The sequence below is a fragment of the Rhinopithecus bieti genome, unplaced genomic scaffold (assembly GCF_001698545.2).
Source record: "Rhinopithecus bieti isolate Rb0 unplaced genomic scaffold, ASM169854v2 scaffold_16834, whole genome shotgun sequence".
In the NCBI taxonomy this organism is placed as follows: domain Eukaryota; kingdom Metazoa; phylum Chordata; class Mammalia; order Primates; family Cercopithecidae; genus Rhinopithecus; species Rhinopithecus bieti.
In genome coordinates, this window is record NW_016809297.1 from 2014743 (window position 1) to 2036719 (window position 21977).

Here is a 21977-nt window from a genome sequence, read left to right on the forward strand (position 1 = left end):
AATATATTAATGTAGTGAATCTTATTAATAAGTTTCCCAATACCAAATATCCTTACTCTTTATGAAAGAAATTCTGAAGTTATCTAAATATATTATTGGATTTTATATGCATTTTAATATATCACAAATTAGATTGTAATATTTTTTAGTATATGTTATTTTATTAGCTTGGATAAACCAAGTCATACTGGAATTTAATTTCCTTTTTGTATGATATAGGCTTTGTTTATGCTTTGAGATAGTCACATGACAGGTGATTTTTGCTGTTGTTCCTAAGGGTTTCTACAATTTGTACTTAGGCTCCTTGTAAGCTAGTTCTTCTTTTTTTTTTTTTAACTTTAAGTTCTGGGATACATGTGCAAAACGTGCAGATCTGTTACATAGTTCCATATGTGCCAGGGTGGTTTGCTGCACCTGTCTACTCGCCATCTAGGTTTGAAGCCCCGCACGAATTAGCTATTTGTCCTGATGTGACCTTGTTCTTGAATAAACTTTTTAACTTCTTTCATAGATATTGTCTCATTCAATTCTTTATATCTTTAATCAATTTGGTAAGTTACACGTTTCATAAAATAATCAATTGATCCATGGTTTCAAAATCATTTTTATGTTACACTGAATTTTCTGTTAGAATTTTAAATATTTCTTCTATTTATAAATATTTTATTCCTTCTCAATAGATGTTCTTATTTTCTTGATATTTCTAGTTAATATTTAATCCATTGTATTATGCCCCACAAAAGAACCAGAGTTTTTTTGTGTGTGTTCCATTGTTTTCTTATTTCTGAATAATTAACTTGGCTTTTGTTTTATTAAATTGTCACTTCATTTTTCCTTAGGTTTTATTTCAAAGGTCCATTCAAATTTATTCTCATATCCTGCAAACAAAGCCAAATTTAGGTGGATATATTGTTGCTCAGCTAAAAGACTGCTTCTCCCCTGAAACAGAAATATAGAGGCATTAGTTCTATTGCCTGCAAGAGAAAATTTCAATAGATTTGTTCTTGGAAAACAATTTTCTATTGCCATGCAAATAGAAAAGGCTTAGAAAGGGTAACATTTAATAACCTAATAATCTTTATTTAAATAACATTTATTTGCAGCAATTATTGCTAAACTGAAAATACTTATAGAACAAATTTTCTATAATGAATATGAAGTGACTAGATATATAAAAGCACATATATTTTTTATCCTATACAACTTTTCTGAATTTATCAGTTCTAATAGTTTATTTTAAGGGGAATCTTTAGGTTTTTCTAGATCTAAGACCATATAGTCAGCAAATGAGGATAATTTGACTTCTTTCATTCCAATTGGGTGCTCTATTTCTTCCTCTTGTTGAAGTGCTCTGGCTAGCAATTCTAGTACTGTGTTAATTACAGTAGTGAAAGTCATCATCTTCTTCCAGATTTTAGGGAAAAGTCTTTCAGTTTTTTCTCACCCAGTATATTAGGTGTTGGTCTGTCATATATATGGCTTTTATCATGTTGAGTATGTTCCTTGTATGCCCAGTTTTTTGAGAGTTTTTATGAAGAGGTGCTAAATTTTATTGAATGCTTTTCCACCATCAATTGAAATGGTCATACATAAATTACTGGCATTTCTATATGCCAGCAGTGAATGATCTGAAAAATAAATCAAGAAAGTAATCTCATTTACTATAGTTATAGATAAAATAAAGCACCTAGAATAAATTTAATCAAAAAAGTGAAAGATCTCTACAATGAAATTGATAAAACACTGATGAAGGAAATTGAAGGGGACACATAAAATGGAAAGCTATTCCATGTTTATTGATGGAAAGAATCAATATTGTTAAAATGCCCATACTACCCAAAGCTACAGATTCAATGCAATCCCTATTAAAATACCAATGACATTCTTCGTACACCAGTGGCACCTGGAACACCAGCAAGACGGGAGAACTGCCTCACACAGGAGAGCTCCTGCTGGCATCAGGCCAGTGCCCCTCTGAGATGAAGCTTACAGAGGAAGGAGCAGGCAGCAATCTTTGCTGGTCTGCAGCCTCCACTGGTGATACCCAGGTGAACAGGGTCTGGAGTGGACCTCCAACGAACTGCAGCAGATCTACAGAAGAGGGACCTGACTGTTAGAAGAAAAACAAACAAAAAGCAACAACATCATCAACAAAAAAGACCCCCCCCCCCAACAAAACCCCATCCAAAGGTCATCAGCCTCAAAGATCAAAGGTAGATAAATCCATGAAGATGAGGAAAACCAGCACAAAATGCTGAAAATTCCAAAAGCCAGAATGCCTATTCTCCAGCACATGATTGTAACTCCTCTTCAGCAAGGGAACAAAACTGTACAGAGAATGAGGCTGACAAATCAACAGAAGTAGGCTTCAGAAGGTGGGTAATAACAAACTCCTCTGGGCTAAAGAAGTATGTTCTATGCCAATGCAAGGAAGCTAAGAACCTTGATAAAAAGTTACAGAAACTGCTGACTAGAATAACCAGTTTAGAGAGTAACATAAATGACCTGATGGAGATGAAAAACACAGCACAAGAACTTCATGAAGCATACACAAGTATCAGTAGCCAAATAGATCAAGAGGAAGAAAGAATATCACAGATTGAAAACCACTGAAAAAAGGCATGCAGACAAGATTAAAGAATGAAAAGGAACGAACAAAGCCTCCAAGAAATATGGGACTATGTGAAAAGAACAAACCTATGATTGATTGGTGTATGTGAAAATGACGGGGAGAATGGAACCAAGTTGGAAAACACACTTCAGGATATTATCCAGGAGAACTTCGCCAACCTAGCAAGACAGGCCAACATTCAAATTCAGGAAATACGGAGAACACTAAGATACTCCAGTAGAAGATCAACCCGAAGACACCTAATCTTCAGATTCTCCAAGGTTTAAATGAAGGAAAAAATGTTAAGCACTGTCAGAAGAATCAAGTCACCTACAAGGGGAAGCCAATCAGACTAACAGCAGATCACTCCACAGAAACCCTACAAGCCACAAGAACGTGGGGGCCAGTATTCAACATTCTTAAAGAATTTTCAACCCAGAATTTCAAATGCAGCCAAACTAAGCTTCATAAGCAAAGGAGGAGTAAAATCCTTTCCAGACAAGCAAATGCTGAGGGATTTTGTTGCCACGAGGCCTGTCTTGCAAGAGCTCCTAAAGGAAGCACTAAATATGGAAAGGAAAAACTGCTACTGCAAAACACACCAAAATATAAAGACCAATGAGATTATGAAGAAACTGCATCAACTAATGTGCAGAATAGCCAACTAGCATCATGATGACAGGATCAAATCCATACATAACAATATTAAAATGTAAATGGGCTATATGTCCCAATTAAAAGACAGACTCGCAAACTGTATAAAAAGTCAAGATCCACCAGTGTGCTGTATTCGGGAGACCCATGTCACATGCAAAGACATATATAAATTCAAAATAAAGGGATTGAAGAATATTTACCAAACAAATGGAAAGCAAAAAATAGCGTGGGTTGCAATCCTAGTCTCTGATAAAAAAGACTTTAAACCAGCAAAGATCAAAGAAGACAAAGAAGGGCATTACACAATGGTAAAGGGATCAATGCAACAAGAAGAGCTAACTTTCCTAAATATAGGTGCACTCAATACAGGAGCACCCAGATTTATAAAGCAAGTTTTTAGAGACGTACAAAGACACTTACACTCCCACACAATAATAGTGGGAGACTTTAACACCCCACTATCAATATTAGACCGATCAATGAGATAGAAAATTAACAAGGATATTCAGTACTTGAACTCAGCTATGGATAAAGTGGACCTAATAGACATCTATAGAACTCTCCACCCCAAATCAACAGAATGTACATTCTTCTCAGTACCACATGGCACTTATTCTAAAACTGACCACATAATTGTAAATAAAATACTCCTCAGCAAATACAAAAGTATGGAAACCATAACAGTCTCTTAGACCACAGTGCAATCACATTAGAACTCAAGATTAAGAAATTCACTCAAAACCATACAACTACATGGAAATTGAACAACCTGCTCCTGAATAACTCCTGAGTGAATAATGCAATTAAAGCAGAAATCGAGAATTTCTTTGAAATCAATGAGAACAAAGAGACAATGTACCAGAATCTCTGGGACACAGCTAAAGCAGTGTTAATAGGGAAATTTATAGCACTAAATGCCCACATCAGAAAGCGAGGAACACCTAAAATCGACTCCCTAACATCACAATTGAAAGAACTAGAGAAGCAAGCACAAATTCGAAAGCTAGCAGAAGACAAGAAATAACTGAGAGCAGAGCAGAAGTGAAGGAGATAGAGACACAACAAACCCTTCAAAAAATCAATTAATCTAGGAGCTGGTTATTGAAAAAATTGTAACAAAATAGATAGACTGCTAGCTAGACTAATAAAGAAGAAAAAAGAGAAGAATCAAATCGACACCATAAAAAATGATAAAGGAGATATCACCACTGATCCCACAGAAATACAAACTACCATCAGAGAATGCTGTAAACACCTCTATGCAAATAAACTAGAAAATCCAGAAGAAATGGATAAATTCCTGGACACATGCACCCTCCCAAGACTAAACCAGGAAGAATTTGAACCCCTGAATAGACCAATAACAAGTTCTGAAATTGAGGCAGTGATTAATAACCTACCAACCAAAAAAAGCCCAGGACCAGATGGATTCACAGCAGAATTCTACCAGAGGTACAAAGAGGTGCTGGTACCATACCTTCTGAAACTTTTCTAAACAATTGGAAAAGAAAGACTCCTCCCTAACTCATTTTATGAGATGAGCATCATCCTGATATCAAAACCTGGAAGAGACACAACAAAAAAAGAAAACATCAGGTCAATATCCCTGATGACATCTTGATGTGAAAATCCTTAATAAAATACTGGTGAACTGAATCCAGCAGCATGTCAAAAAGCTTATCCACCACAGTCAAGTTGGCTTCTTCCCTGGGATGCAAGGCTGGTTTGACATATACAAATCAATAAACGTAATCCATCACACAAACAGAATCAATTGCAAAAACCACAGGATCATCTCAATAGATGAAGAAAAGGTCTTGATAAAATTCAACATCTCTTCATGCTACAAACTCTCAATAAACTAGGCATTGATGGCGCATATCTGAAAATAATGAGAATTATTTATAACAAACCAACAATGTCATAGCCAATGTCATACTGAATGGGCAAAAGCTGGAAGCATTCCCTTTGAAAACCAGCACAAGACAAGGATGCCCTCTCTCACTACTCCTATTTTAACATAGTATTGGAAGTTGTGGCCAGGGCAATCAGACAAGAGAAAGAAATAAAGGATATTCAAACAAGAAGAGAGAAAGTCAAATTGTCTCTTTTTGCAGATTACATGATTCTATATTTAGAAAACCCTATTGTCTCAGCCCAAATACTCCTTAAGCTGATAAGCAACTTCAGCAAAGTCTCATGTTACAAAAATCAATGTGCAAAAATCACAAGCATTCCTATACACCAACAATAGACAAGCAGAGACCCCAATCATGAATGAACTCCCATTCACAATTGCTACAAAGAGAATAAAATACCTAGGAATACAACTTACAAGGGATGTGAAGGACCTCTTCAAAAAGAACTACAAACCACTGCTCAAAGAAATAAGAAAACACAAATGAAAAAACATTCCATGCTCATGAATAGGAAGAATCAACATTATGAAAATGGCCATACTACCCAAAGTAATTTATAGATTCAGTGCTATCTCCATCAAGCTACCATTGACTTTCTCTGCAGAATTAGAAAAAAACTACTTAAAATTTCATATGGAACGAAAAGAGAGCCTGTATAACCAAGACAATCCTAAGAAAAAAGAACAAAGTTGGAGATACCTTGCTACCTGACTTCAAACTGTACTACAAGGCTACAGTAACCAAAACAGCATGGTACTGGTACCAAAACAGACATATAGACCAATGAAACAGAACAGAGAACTCAGAAATCACACCACACATCTACAACCATCTGATCTTTGACAAACCTGACAAAAACAAGCAATGGAGAAAGGATTCTCTATTTAATTAAAGGTGCTGGGAAAACTGGCTAGCCATANGCTCAAAGAAATAAGAAAACACAAATGAAAAAACATTCCATGCTCATGAATAGGAAGAATCAACATTATGAAAATGGCCATACTACCCAAAGTAATTTATAGATTCAGTGCTATCTCCATCAAGCTACCATTGACTTTCTCTGCAGAATTAGAAAAAAACTACTTAAAATTTCATATGGAACGAAAAGAGAGCCTGTATAACCAAGACAATCCTAAGAAAAAAGAACAAAGTTGGAGATACCTTGCTACCTGACTTCAAACTGTACTACAAGGCTACAGTAACCAAAACAGCATGGTACTGGTACCAAAACAGACATATAGACCAATGAAACAGAACAGAGAACTCAGAAATCACACCACACATCTACAACCATCTGATCTTTGACAAACCTGACAAAAACAAGCAATGGAGAAAGGATTCTCTATTTAATTAAAGGTGCTGGGAAAACTGGCTAGCCATATGCAGAAAACTGAAACTGGACCCCTTCCTTACACTTTATACAAAAATTAACTCAAGATGAATTAAAGACTTAAATGTAAAACCCCAAACCATAAAAACCCTAGAAGAAAACTTAGGCAATACCATCAGGACATAGGCATGGACAAAGACTTCATACTAAAACACCAAAAGCAAAGGCAACAAAAGCCAGTGCTGACAAATGGGATTTAATTAAACTAAAGAGCTTCTGCTCAGAAAACAAACATCATCATCATCAGAGTTTACAGGCAACCTACATAATGGGAAAAAATTTTTGCAATCTACCCATCTGACAAAAGTTTAACATCCAGAATCTACAAGGAACTTAAAAATTACAAGAAAAAGCAAAACCTAATCAAAAAATGGGCATATAAAAAAAAACTCAACATCACTGAGTATTAGAGAAATGCAAATCAAAACCACAATCAGATACAATCTCGTGTCAGTCAGAATGGTCATTATTAAAAAGTCAGCAAACAATAGATGCTGGCGAGGCTGTTGAGAAATAGGAATGCTTATACACTGTTGGTGAAAGCGTAAGTTAGTTCAACCATTGTGGAAGACCGTTTGGTGATTTCTCAAGGATCTAGAACCAGAAATACCATTTGACCTAGCAATTCCATTACTGAGTATATACCCAAAGGATTATAAATCATTCTAGTATAAAGACACATGCACATGTATGTTTATTGCAGCACTATTTATAATGGCAAAGACTTGTGACCAACCCAAATGCCCATCAGTGATAGACTGGATAAAGAAAATGTGGCACATATACACCATGGAATACTATGCAACCATAAAAAGAATGATATTATGTCCTTTGCAGGCACATGGATGAAGCTGGAAGCTGTGATTCTCAGCAAACTAATAAAACAGAAAACCAAACACCACATGTTCTCCCTCATAAGTGGGAGTTGAACAATGAGAACATATGGACACAGGGAAGGGAAACTCACATACCAAGGCCTGTTGGGGGGTGGGGGGCAAGGGGAGGGAGAGCATTAGGAGAAATACTGAATGCATGTGGGGTTTAAAACCCAGATGACAGATTGATAGGTTCAGCAAACCATCATGGCACATGTCTACCTGTGTAATAAACCTGCACATTCTGCATGTGTATCCCACAACTTAAAAAAAAAAAATGATGCTAGATGCATTTCAGACCCATGTCATAAAGAAAAGTGCTTCCCCCAGCCCACGTCAGAAGTAAACATTAGTATTTTATATGTTGATTTCTGTGCCCTATATCAACGTCTCTGCTTAGATACATTACAATAAGCAGTGTCTAGTCACTTGTGATTACTATTTTTTTTTTTGGATGACTCTCTCTCTCTTAATTATATCAACTGGAGCACATCCTTACCACCAGAGAAATTTAATAGGCCAGTCTACACATCCTCTTGGTATCTAATCCCAGGAATGTGTTCCAGGCTTTGAGGTTTTCGCTTCCTATTCTTAAATGCATTGGCACTCAAGGCACTTAAACACACATCAACAAAGGTGCCTGTCTTCTTTGAAGTTATTTTCTGCGGAAATCACAGCCACTGACCAAATGATTTGAAAAGATTAAATTGTGCTTATTTTATGACATTCTAAAACAGCAGGGTTAAATGCTGGGCTGGCTGCCAGCACCACAGCACCCACACTTTCATGTTTGGCTGCCAGATACATCCACCAGAATTGCTCTGGAGTAGAAATGTGCAATGGTGCCATTCTGGAGAGAAGAAATGAGTTTTTTGAGTTTTACGCTTTGACAAATGGATAATTCAAATATATTTACATGCATATGAACTATTTTTAAAAATTAAATTTAATTTCAGTTGTTGGAGGGATTGTTTTTCCCTTCTCTTGGAGGACAGACATTACCTCTACCAGTTAAATTACTACTTTGTTTCAGGGAAATGTGGGATCCCTTTCTCTAACTCTGAAAAATTAGGATGTGCGCTTAGCCATTGTACTTATAATAGGCACTTTAATAGGTATATGTATAAAAACACCTAGGTACATATTAATAGAACACATTTAAAAATAGTATTATGTGAAAATTATAAAAGAATCAATGGCTGTATTTAGACATAAGAGTACAACTTCTGTTATGTTAACACTGGAGACATTTTCATCTCTACACTCTCTGCTGTAGTCACCAGACTATGGTATAATGTGTGGCTATTCATTCATTTCAGATCTCTTAATGGGAGGAAAAGAGTTTCACAGGCTGTGCCAAGCTCTGAGTGGGGGCAGATAGAGAATCATAGCCTCATACTCAAAGTCTATAGCCTAGTTGGGGAGGCTATAGACACAGAGGTAAAACTTAATAATGTGAATGATTTAAAAATGTCAGACAATACCAAGAAGTCTAAATCAAGTATATATTTCAAAGAAACAATGAATGGTTACCGTAAAGCAAAGCTGGAAGTTTTTAGACAAGAGAAGCCACTGCCTCTAGAAAGAAAGTTGTAAAGCACATTTTGGAGAAGGCAGACCCTGACCTGAACTTAGAGAATATTAGGGATTTCCCCAGATATAGAAAGAGAATCTATATCCTAGAGAAATAATTTTCATAAAAATAGGGAGATGGGGAGATCTATAGGTTGCATGGAGGGCAACTTGAGTGTTTGGCTAGATTCATTGGGGTTTTGTTTTTTGTTTTAAAAGAGATGGAAAAACAATGTTGGATTTAGATGCTAGAAGATTGGAAATTACCAAGCTGAATTGCATGAACTTAATCTTATTGACAACAGAGGGAGTTAATACTTTTGGGCAGCACCACAGCAAGCAAAACCAGCATTGTCGAGAGACTCGTGATGTGCAGATGGAATGTGTGGAAATCTGCATGTAGACAGGCAGATTTTTCAAGACAAGGTTCTGGATAAAGTGCTATGAGACAACCAAAACACCATAAATGCCACTTCAAAGAAATTAGTGGACAACAGTAGAATCAAGAGGACCTGGTAACTGAGTTTCTAGTGGGCAAAATATCACTGGTTGACTTGTGAAGGAATGCGTCTATGACAGAACCCAGCTTACATCAATAAATGTTCCTGAAACATTGAGAGTCAGTAAGTACAAGATGTACCACTTCTGAGGAATTACCTTGGCAGTGCAATTGCCAATTCACAGAAGATGAGAGAGGAGAAATGATTGGATGGAAGGAAGTTGGAGAGGGAAATCTAGTGAATAATGAAGTCAATTCTAATTTGAGTTCAAAGGAAAATGAACAAAAGTGACGGGAAAAAATCATATCATGTGTTTGAAGATTTCTTAGAATGGTTGCGTTGATGGGACAAGACAAAGTATCTTGTGGATTTAGGCTCAGGTTATATTAAAATTAAAGTCCGGTGACAAACTTTTCACTATTCTTTATTCACTCTTGTGGCAGCATTTTATTTTCACATTAAATAGCTTTTATGCTCCCTACATATTTCCCTATCCTTTTATTCTAAGCTGGTAGTTAATCTTTGTCATTTCTTTCCTTAGGGTTACTTTGCAGCAGAAAATAGAAGCTGTATAACGTAGACACCTCCTAAAATCACTGAAGGCACTGTGTTAGAGTCTGGCGAGGGCAGGACAAAGAGGTGTGCTTTGGAGAAGCAGAAAATTTGGAGGTTTTTTCTGTGACCCAAGGGAGAGAAATCCATAAGTCACACAAGCCTCTGGAAATTCGTGGAGAAGGCTCCAGAATCCCAGCTTTTTCAGAGATGCCTAAAAGGGAGCAGCACCAGAGTTTCTGAGAGCAATGAAATATCAGGCCTCCCTCAGCAGCCAGTATCAACTGTAGATATTCAACCAAAGAGAATTCCCTTTTCTTAACACTTGCAGCTTCATACCACTGTATCAGGGGAGCCCCAAGAATAAGTTTGAATCTTCCATCAGGCTTATAGGTTGGGAACTCATATTTAAAATGAGTTTGATTAAATAAAAAGAAAATGCAGTATTTTTTTGTATTAGGATTTATTATCATTTATCAATGAAAATTGGCAAGCTGAATTAATGATCCAAAATTGTAGCATTTTTATTTTTTAGTTATTTTTTCTACCTCTCCATAGTCAGATATAGTAGGCATCTCCCAATTTCTTTCAGTCTTGGAATTTGTGTTACAATACTCTGCTACATCAAGGGCCAAGTAGGGACATAGCTCACAAGTATTTACTGATCAGTGGTTCCAACATTTTGGATGTTCTGTCAGTCTCCATCATTCTCCCACACTATGAACGCGGTAGTTAAATTATGCAGAACAATTGCCCACAGGCATTTCTTGCTCAGGTTCTGTGTAGCACAGTCTTAGGGAAGAATAGTTGAATATTTTGGTATTAGATCTGATATCACATGAGGTTTCAGGCAATGGCAGTTCTCTTTTTGAGCAAAAAACAGTTGACAAAATATCACTTTTATACTAAGGCCAAAGTACTCGAGATTCTCCTCTTCTAAATGAGCCTTGATTATTTACATTAAAAATTAATTAATGTGTTTTGCATTGTGCTTAGGCTAGCCATCTCAAATCCTTTGTAATGACAATTGAAATATAAACTATAAATTCAATAACAAAACAGTATATGATATTTTCCTTTATATAAAAAAGGTTAATTTTCTCTCTTCTTGAAGTCAAGAAGGCCTCATGGAATCAATCTCTGTTTTATAAATCATTCACTGACTTTTCCAATTATCTACAGTATTACCAAGTGACTAATAAAATTTGTATGGCATTATAATTGAAACTGCACTGGAAAAATTTGCATATGTCAAGTTGTGTGAAGTGATGTTGAAATCTTGCCATAAGTGGTCCTGGTCAAGCTTGAAAAACTATTATTATTTCTTTTCATTAATGGCTAAGTAATCTGCATTTTTGATAACTTCAGTAAGCCTCATGACTGTCAGCATTTGCCATCTACTTTGATTTTCCTCCAAATTGTTTTTGACATTTTGCTTTCCGTTTAACAAGTGGCTTTTATTCTTTGAGATGTTACTTAATAGATACCACATGTACAATACCATAAATAAACAACATTTACTATAAAACAGGTTAATACTACAGTGAAAATATTGTTGCTACAGCCCTATATTGTGGAAATAAGAAAAAAAATATTTCGTAACAATTATCTGAACTTGCCAAAAACCAACAGAGGCCATCATGCCTCAGGTGGAAATTAACACAAATTTGTATTAGTCTTCCTTTGAGGAAGGAAGCATTAGCAAATGCTTAGAGGCAGCTGCTCATTTGACGATACAGCCAAATCCTACCAACAGGAGGGAATACTTAGGAGACCAATTTGAATTAACACTTGAAAAGTTAGTGAAAGTATAAACACATATGATGTTAAAAAAATGGAGAGGACCATACATATAATTCTTTCTTGGAGCCACACATTTCAGATTTTTCCTGATAGCTCCATCTCTAGAACTTCTACCCACGCCCATAATCTGGATGCAGTTCCCTACAATGACAGTTTATCAGTATATCAATTTAAAACATCTTCTGAGCCTTATGTGATGAAGGATTACAAACAAAATATGATCACTTTTTTTTTGACAAAGTTGAAGTACACCTCTTAAGACTGATCCAAAGTAATACTGACTCCAGACTATGAGCTCAAAAGGAGGCAAAGAAGGAATTATATGTCCCAGTTTAGTCTGCAAGGATCCAAGATTTGGACTACAAAAGGATGACTGGGGAAGGCAGATTGTAAAGAGAGTAAGGGAAAGGGCTTCATCACAGTTTTTGAGACCAGAATTAGAAAGTTGTGTAAAGAGGATATTAGGAAACTGGCTTTATCAGACTAAGAAGTCTGTGGTACTTAAACTAATATTAAAAGTTGAAAAGCTTGCTTCTAGACATTAAATGTTTGAAAACAAGTATTTTGTAGCTTTGTTTCTTTACTGGGGATTTCAGAAAAACTTTGATTTGTGGAGTTTATTTCCCAGGTAGCATTATAATTTTTGTTTAACTTGTGTATGCTTCACTTGCAACAAACATTAAGCACCGGTGTGTAGCAGATACTGCACACGGCTCTCAGGATACTTTTGCAGTTCTAGCTTACAAAGATTTTACAGCACATCGATTTGTTTGAAGAATACCTTTGTTTACTTTTAATTGTAATAATATTCTGTTTCTTGGTATAATCTTAGGCCAATATAACCTAGGTATTTATGGTTATACATTTTTGAAAAGTGTGAGTGATTTTTCAAATATAAGGAATTAAGAATAATATAATGATGAATGCCTTAGTCAGCTTGGGCTGCCATAACAAAATATCACAGGCTAGGTGCCTTCAACAACAGAGTTCTAGATGCTGGACGTCTGAGATCAGGGTGCCAGCCAGGTCAGATTCTGGCGAGGGCTCCCTTCTTGGTTTGCAGATGGAGACAGTCACCTTCTCCCTTGTCCTCTAATGGTAGAGAGACAGCTAGAGAGACAGCAACCTTGAGTCGTGAGAGCCCCACGCTACTGGACTTCATGGTAATATAATTACCTTCCAAAGGTCCAGCTCCAATTACTATCACATTGGGGGTTAGGGCTTCAGCATATGAATTTTTGGGGGGGACACAATTCAGTTCATAGCTTTGACTCAGGTGCTTTGTTTGACAAGTATAGTATTTTGCCATATTTGCTTCAGATTTATTTTTATTTTTTTTAATAAAAAGTTAAAATCGAAGGCTCCTTTATATTTCGATTATCTTGCCTATCTAAAATAACACTTTCCTTGCATTTTGTGTAGCCTTTCAGTGTTGCTTCATATCTTACTATTTATGTATCTATAAACAATATTTAATATTGTGATATGTGCTTTTATATGTTACATAAAATGGTACAATAAATGCATAGTTCGTTCTTTGTGTTTTACTACTACACTCAAGATACCCTGAGATAGATAAATATGTGTGTATAGATATATATTTGTAGTGGTTTGTTTTATATATTTGTAGTATTTGTTTTATATATTTGTAGTGCATTTGATATAATTGTAGTAGTTTGTTTTCTAAAATATTGTGAAAAATGTTCCTGTTTTCTACCCATTTGCCTATTTGGTGTCCTTTTTCATTGAATTGCAGGTATTCTTTATATATTCTATGTAGCTCTTTGTCACACTTAGGAGTGGCATATGTTCTTAAATTATTTGCCATTTTACTTCTCTGAATAGTATTTTGATGAACAAAATCTCTATATCTCTCTGATACATAAATATCAGAGAATCTAAAAAATAGTAAGAGTAAAGTACAAGTTAAAGAATGAGCTATGACTATGTGAATAATATACATGTACTTTAAAGTTCTTAATAATCTGTTGTAAGAACATACCATTATCTATTCTTTCTCCTATCTGAAAGACATTTACGTTGTTTCCACCTCTTTATGCACATAGATAAGAATTTTCCTACAGTATTCTTCCCTAAGTTAGGAATAGAAATCTTGGTCCAAAGGGTTTTATGCATCATCAACTTTACTAAATGTTTAAAGTATCAAATTACCCTTCTAAGTTTTATTTCCTCCCATCTTTGCCAACACATAGTATAAAAAAATGAAGAACTTTGCTATTCTAAGAGGTAGGCATAACATGGTATTTCATTTAAAAATTTACTACATGTCTACCTAATTAGATATGTAGTAAGCACATTTTCATATGATTTTAGTTATTTACATTTTAAAGAATGTATTGTTTATATTCTTTGTTCATTTTCTATTGGATTATTTTTTGTGTGTGAGAAACTTAATATTAGAAGTTATCTCTATATTCTAAGTAACAATACTTTGTCAACTATGCGAACTGCAAATATTTTCTCCCAAAAGTCCATTTCACACCCCTTCCCCAAAATATCCTTATGTTAATATTAAATAATCATTTTGCCTATTTTTGATATGTTTACTAACTGAATAAAGATGTTGCAGTTAATATTGTTTTGTGCAGTTGACCTATGTTGTTCTATGTAGCCATAGTTTGTTTTGCTGCTGTTGGATTCCATTATATTCATATACTACATTTTATTTATTCATTCTACTGTGATGGGCATTTGATATATTTCTAGTAGTTTGTTTTCTAAAATATTGTGAAAAATCTTGTTCCTGTTTTCTATCCATTTGCCTATTTGGTGTGGTGGCCTGTCTTTTTCATTGAATTGCAGGTATTCTTTATATATTTGATGTAGCTCTTTGTCACATTTAGGAGTGGCATATGTTCTTAAATTATTTGCTATTTTACTTCTCTGAATAGTATTTTGATGAACAAAGTTCTTAATTTTAATGCAGTCCACATTTTCAATCTTTTACTCTTGACATTAATGGGGGGGATGTGTGTGTGTGTGTTCTCTTGAAAGCTCCTAAACTAAGGTCGTAACAGTATTTCCCTATATAATTCTTAAAAACTGTAATGTTGTATCTTTTACGTTTAGACTGAAAATCTACATGGAATTTAATTAATTTTTGAGTATGGTAAAAAAGAGAAACTACTTTCCTTTCTTGTTTTCCTGTTGTTTTTATTATTAATATATAACTGACTGAATGAAATTTATTGAAAAGATTATGATTTCTGTCATTGTCCAGTGGGTCATGAACATAGTAGCCCATAGTGGCAGGGATGGAGGTCATGCATGGGCTCAGAAACATGGACTTCCACTCATCAAAGTTGATCTGCCTGCAGACCCTGCTGAGTGCCCAGTCTGTCATCAGCAGAGGTCAACAGTGAACACCTGCCATGCCATCATTTCCCCGGGGTGACCAGCTAGTTACCTGGTGGCAGATTGAGTAGATTGGACTACTTCCATTACTAAAGGGGCAATGCTTTGGTTTTTACTGAAATAGACACTCTAGATAGGGATTTGCCTTCCCTGCACAAGATGCTTTTGCCCAAACTATCATCAAGGACTTATAGAATGCCTTTTTCACCATCAGGGTATTCCAGGCAATATTACTTCTGATAAAAGAACTCACTTAACAGCAAACGAAGTATGGCAATGGGCCCATGCTCTTGAAATTAACTTGTCTTATGTTCTACCTACCCTTATGCACTACCACCCTAAAGAAACAGGCTTGACAGAATGGGGGAATGGCCTTTTGAAGATTCAATTACATTGCCAGATAGGTAGTGAAACTTTGCAGGGCTGAAACAAAGTTTTGCAGCAGGCTATATATGTCCTATATGAGTGTTCAGCATATGGTACTCTTTCTCTCATAGCCAGGATTCATGGATTTAAAGAATCAAGGGATAGAAATGAAGTGGCACCACTCGCTATTAACCATAGTGATTCACTAGCAACATTTTTACTTCCTGTTTTCATGACCTTATCTATGCTGATAAAAAGGGTATAGTTCCAAAGAAAAGGATGTTTTCACCAAGAGACATCCACGATTCCATGGAAAAGGAAGTTAAAACTGCCATCCAGGCCACTTTGGGATCCTCATGTCTCTGAATCAATTGGGAAGGAAAGGAGTTACTATACTGGTTGGGGTGATTAATCCTGACTACCCAGAAGAAATTGAGTGCCTATTATATGATGGAGATAAGGAAGAGTGCAGGAGATCCCGTAGGGCATCTGTTAGTACTACCATGCTTTGGTTAAAGCCACTGGAAAACTACAACTCAACCTAGGCAAAACTACTAATGACCCAGATCCTTAAGGAATGAATGAAGGTTTGGGTCACTCCACCAACTGAGATGCTGACTGACCTCAACACCACCAACTGACCAGTGGGGTGCTTTCAGAAGTCACAGAACAAAGAGAAAAGGTAGTTATAAATATCAGCTATGACCATGTGACTAGTTGCAGAAATTAGAACTGTAATTGCTATGAGGGTTTATTCCTTATTTTGTCATGAATATATTTATGTGTGTGTATAATATTTTGATTTCTTTCCTCTCTACTCCTTATCATGAAACCTAAGATGTACTAACTTCACATCATAGTATTTTTGTTAACTTTACATCATTGTATTTAAGTTACAGACTATCAAGAACATGAGTGTTTATCACCCAAGGAATTTGCATCCTCTTCTGGTAAAAAGGTTAGTGTATTTTTGGTTGTACACAGGATACATTGTCTCATGTTAGGCAGAAGTATGACTCTGTGATTGTCTTTAGATTTAATTACTGTTTAAGGAGATGCCTATGGGTTTCAAGTTGACATGGAGTGAACTGTGATGGTTAATTTTATGTTTCAAGTTGGCTAAGCTATAGTGCCCAGTTGTTTGGCCAAACACTAGTCAAGATGATGTTGTGAAGGTATTTTAAAAAGTGATTAACAGTTGAGTAAAGCAGATTACCTTACATAGTGTAAGCTGCATTCAATCACAAATGTAATCCCAGCACTTTGGGAGGCCGAGATGGGCGGATCACAAGGTCAGGAGATCGAGACCATCCTGGCTAACACGGTGAAACCCCGTCTCTACTAAAAAATACAAAAAAAAAAAAAAAAAAAAAAAAAAAAAAAAACTAGCCGGGTGAGGTGGTGGGCGCCTGTAGTCCCAGCTACTTGGGAGGCTGAGGCAGGAGAATGGCGTGAACTCGCGAGGCGGAGCTTGCAGTGAGCTGAGATCTGGCCACTGCACTCCAGCCTGGGTGACAGAGTGAGACTCCGTCTCAAAAAAAAAAAAAAAAAGATTGCAGTATAGAAACCCTGCCTGTTGGCTTCCCCTGTATATTTCAAACTCAGAAATGCAATATCAACTCTAACCTGAATTTCCAGCCTACTGGCCGACCTTACGTATTTCAGACTTGCCAGCCCCCAAAGCTGTGTGAGCCATTTTATTTAAATCAATCCCTCTTGACTCTCTTACTCTGAAGAAACCTTACTAATACAATCTTGTATCCAGCAAGCATCTTGTACCCACTTATTAATTATAACAATTCATATGTAGCTTATTTTGGGTTTTCTGACTATGAAGAATAAGCATTTTATTTATTTATTTCCATTCCTTACATATTTTATTTCCTTTCTTGTCTTTTTGTAATGGCTAGGGAAAACCTGCACAAATAAAACTATATTAGAAAAAAGAGAGAGACAAAAAAGCATGCTTACATTTTATAGCTGCATATGTAAACTCATAATACAAACCATTAGAAAGAAATATGTTCTAACAACATATTTTCAATGTTTGCTTACAAAGATGTTTCTCTGTCAAACTCTTCCATTCACTGAAAGACAGCAGTTTATGATGCATATTAAATAAACTCGCTTAAAAAATACTGCCTTGGGGCCAGGCGCTGTGGCTCACGCCTGTAATCCCAGCACATTGGGAGGCCAAGGCAGGCGGATCATGAGGTCAGGAGTTCGAGACCATCCTGGCCAATATGCTGAAACCACATCTCTACTAAAAATACAAAAATTAGCTGGGCGTGGTGGTGCTCACCTGTAGTCCCAGCTAGGCGGAGGTTGCAGTGAGCTCAGATTGTGCCACTGCACTCTGACATGAGCGACAGAGCAAGATTCTGTCTCAAAAAAAGAAAAAAAATGGGTTGGGAATCCCGTAGAATGTTGAATAGCAGAATTGATAATAAGATATTCAGGTGGAAAGCTTTTAATATTTTATAATTCTGTATTCCGCCATGGATTTTTGTAGATATACTTTATTACCGAAGGAAGATTTTTAAAATTCAGTTTTATTAAAGTGTTTATAAGTAATACATGTTGATGTTTGGCTAATTCTTTTCTGTACATAAAACAAAATCTCTTGAATTTTGAAATTCTATTAAGGTAATTAAACACACTGAACAGACCTGCCATTACTGGAATGATCTCATCCTTACTGGAACACTTTACTGTTATATTTTGTTAGATTCTGTTTGTACATCTTTTCTTTAGAATTTTCACATTGTGATTTTTGTGATTTTTTAATCCTTGCTTTCTAGCCCAGGGTGTGGTCAAAATTTATAAAATATCCCATATTTATTTTTCTATTTTCCTTCTTTTCTGTTAATTTTGTATCATAAAATTAAAGCCATGTAATTAAGCATTTAGAAGTATCAAATTTTTCTGGTCAATCACACCCTTTATCACTATAAAATTTTCCTTTTTATCTAGACTCATATCTCCACTTTATAAAACTTTGATATCGACATCATTATAGTAGCTGCTTTATTTTTTAGTTTGGTTTCAGCTATTTATATTTTCCTATTTGTTACTTTTAACTATTTTCTTAGCTTTATTTTTAGATGTTCTCTTGTAATAAGCATAAATTTATTGCTGTTGATAAATTCAGTCTGAAAATCTTTGACTTTAATAGGGTATTTAATTCATTAAATATTATTGGATTGAATTTTACTGAAATTACTGACATGCTTGTGTTTACCCTACATTTTACTATGTGCTTACAATATTTTTCACATTTTACATCCATATCTTTGCTTTACTTTATCCCTTATTTTAGTTTGAATTTTTTTATTTAATATGAGCCCATTAACTTGAAAAATTGGATTATATCGAAGCCAGAGCTTACTCTTTGCATGTGTTACTTTTTACCTCCATTCAAGACTTAAACATCAAACTCTCTCTGGCTTAAAACTCAGTTATTATTGAGTCAAATGACACACACCAATGAGTAAAGAACCCTAGGCCATGAGAGTAGAACTGACAGAAGTCATTATAACAATAAAATTTTCTAGAAACTTTATTTCTTACCTTAAAAATTCACACATTTTTTCCTCACAGTGTACTTTAATACACTATTTGCTTTAATATTTAAAAACTATGTGTAAAGTGCCCACTAATAAAAAATAAACAAACCCTCTAATTAGTTATTTTATGTAATGCTATATCATTGGCTCAATCAATTCCTAAAAGCTGGGATGAATGGAAAGAGATTTGATCCTGCATATTGAGATCACCTGCATGATTTTTCTTTTCTGTCTCAGTATTGCAGTATTTAAAAGAGCTAGATGTTTACAAAAGAGCCAGAAGCAGATGTTTGCAAATGTGTGTGTGGTGTGTGTGTGTTTAATTTACTGCTTTTTAAGTTGTCAGAATACTGACAAAATATTACCAGAAATGTGCTGGGTTTGGCAGAGATAAAAGTATAATTTTCAGAATGCCTCTGTCTTAGTCACTTCCTATCTGAATAACCAACCGCATTGCTTGATAGGATCTAGGTACTCAGGAAATGTATGTTGGTGGCTGTTATGAGGATGTCTAGGTTTGAACTGTTCTCATTTTAATGATTCCCAATATCTCAGTCAGAAGGAATAGGATGCAACTTTGAGGACAGTTCCTTGATTAAGAAAACTAATATCTAATCTGAGATTAAATTGCCTTTTTAAAAAAAGTACTTTACACTTCTAAAACCACAGTTAGGATATGAAAAGGCAAGTCATAACCTAGTGGAAACTTCACAGTGTATTTATTAGACAAAAGATTTTTATCAATAGTGTATAGAGTTCTTACAAGTCTCTTACAAAAGAGACAAATCAATCAAAGAATAAACAAAGTATTTGAACAGTCACCTCGCGAAAGATTACAAATGGTGAATAAGCATATGAAAATAGGCTTATTATTAGAGAAGCTAAAATTAAATCCACAGAGGCCGGGCGCGGGTGGCTCAAGCCTGGTAATCCCGCACTTTGGGAGGCCGAGACAGGCGGATCACGGGTCAAGGAAATCAAGACCATCCCTGGATAACACGGTGAAACCCCGTCTCTACTAAAAAATACAAAAAACTAGCCCGGGCGAGGTGGCGGGCGCCTATAGTCCCAGCTACTCGGGAGGGCTGAGGCAGGAGAATGGCGTAAACCGGGAGCGGAGCTTGAGTGAGCTGAGATCTGGCCACTGCACTCAGCCTGGGCCGACAGAGCAGAGACATCCCGTCTCAAAAAAAAAAAAAAAAAAAAAAAAAAAAAAAAATTAAATCCCACAATGTGATACCACTACACACCTATTAGAATGGCTAAAATTAAAGAGACTGTATTATGTTTGTGAAAATATGGAGCAACTGGAACTCATAGGATGCTCAAAGGAATTTAAAATGGTAGAATTACTTTGGAAAACAGCTTAGAAATTTTTTTTTTTTTTTTTTTTTTTTTTGAGACGGAGTCTCGCTCTGTTGCCCAGGCTGGAGTGCAGTGGCCGGATCTCAGCTCACTGCAAGCTCCGCCTCCTGGGTTCACACCATTCTCCTGCCTCAGCCTCCCAAGTAGCTGGGACTACAGGCGCCCGCCACCTCCCCGGCTAGTTTTTTTTTTGTATTTTTTAGTAGAGACGGGGTTTCACCGTGTTAGCCAGGATGGTCTTGATCTCCTGACCTCGTGATCCACCCGTCTCCGCCTCCCAAAGTGCTGGGATTACAGGCTTTAGCAAACGCGCCCAGCCAGGAATTTCTTAAAAAGTAAAAGAAAATACACTTTCCTATTACCTAATCATTCCACTTCTAGGTATATATCCAAGAGAAATGAAAACATGTCCATACAAAGACTTGCACCTATATGTTCAAAGCATCTCTATTTATAGTAGCCCCAAACTGTTAACAACCTAAATGTCCATCAACAGAGGAATTGCAGTATATCCATACAATATGATGCCATGCAGAAATAAGAAGGAATTAGTTATTGAGACACAATTAAGAACCAGTGAGTAATCTGGCATTCATGGGTAACTTAACGCTTAGAGAGATTGACTACAAATAAAAGTGCAATTAATTATAATGTCATTGACATCTCAGAATGAAATAGACAAACTGAATTGTAGCTCCTGGCATAGAGTCTTCAAAGTAAAATTGATTATCTGGCAAGTAACTATCCATATTAGTGAATCCAGGAATACTTATAATACACTTACCTAAACATGCATAGAAACTTGTATACATAAACCTTAGTGTATGTACATTTCAAATTTCAACTATTTTTAATTCAGGTTAATTAACCTGGTTTTGTTCATTGTAGTACCCCACAAATATAAATGTATGCAGTATTTTTGGTGACAATCTTCTCATGAACAATCTTGATTATTTTATGTGATTTTAAAGTATATCTGCATTAAAATAATGGACTCTAAATAAAACAATGTAATTTTAAGCAAAATGGATATGAAAAAAGTTGCATAGTAAATTGGTCTCCCTCTTTCATTTTGCATTGCTAACACCTGTTTTGCTTCCAAATAAACAGGGTCCTCTCCTTCTGACTTCCATCCCATGAAGCCTCTCAATTCAATGATGCTTGTTCTACTTTCCCTGTGTTCACGCAGCACTTACTTTACAATTTGCAGGTAAAAAGGAAAATGCTATTTTCAAAATCAGAAGTCCTTCTTTGATGTAACTGTTGGTAGTCATGAGGGCTCTTGGCAAATGCTTTTATATTCCCCAAATTCAGACACATTATATGCAGTTCATGGCCCATTTGCAGTTGTAGGGCACGATGTGATTAGGACTGGCCAATGAGTTGTAGGAAGAAGTGATAGGTGTCACTCTGGAGGACTGAACAC

The 21977-nt window shown here is 35.8% G+C and overlaps 1 long non-coding RNA gene across 1 annotated transcript in view; it reads left to right on the plus strand.

Annotated features, from left to right (window-relative positions):
• The window catches only part of LOC108540082 (uncharacterized), a 77140-nt gene extending 55385 nt beyond the window's left edge, over window positions 1-21755 (plus strand). Inside the window, exons 3-4 of the long non-coding RNA XR_001888581.1 lie at window positions 16514-16578; window positions 21662-21755. This is a non-coding gene — a long non-coding RNA (uncharacterized LOC108540082). The remainder of the gene's footprint in view (window positions 1-16513; window positions 16579-21661) is intronic.
• The last annotated feature ends 222 nt before the right edge of the window (window positions 21756-21977 follow it).